This window comes from Lithobates pipiens, unplaced genomic scaffold (assembly GCF_037356315.1).
Source record: "Lithobates pipiens isolate NorthernLeopardFrog02 unplaced genomic scaffold, aLitPip1_a1.2 Scaffold_13, whole genome shotgun sequence".
Classification (NCBI taxonomy): Eukaryota; Metazoa; Chordata; class Amphibia; order Anura; family Ranidae; genus Lithobates; species Lithobates pipiens.
The window spans coordinates 519,656,870-519,657,347 of NW_027507718.1; positions in this window are offsets into that span (position 1 = coordinate 519,656,870).

Here is a 478-nt window from a genome sequence, read left to right on the forward strand (position 1 = left end):
ACTACCTCTCTTCCTTCCTCTTGCCTTGTGTTTCCAAATGTATGGTCTCCAATAGCTAAAAGTATTTTATCCTGTCACTGGAATTTTTTTGGGCAGCTGTGTCTCAGCTGCAAAGCTATACGTTTTATTGCAGGAAATCTCCTGTCTTGTGTCTCTGAAAGTGAGCCCTATCAAAGCTGCGAAAATACTTTTCTGCCACTGAATCTATTTTTTTTTATTGCTGGATAAAACCAGCCTCTTCTCTCCCTTTTTGGGTCTATGATATTTGCTGTTCTGCCACTAGTCAACTTCTATTGAATCTTACCTGAGCTATAGCTGAAATATATTTTGAAGAATTTGGGGTATGGGAAGAGGGAATGCAAGGAATGGAAGTTTTTTTTTTTTTTTTTTTTTTTGCATTTTGACTATTGCAAAGGCTTTTAAGACAATGCAGTGCATTGTGATAAAACATATCTCACAAACTATTCCAATGCATGAA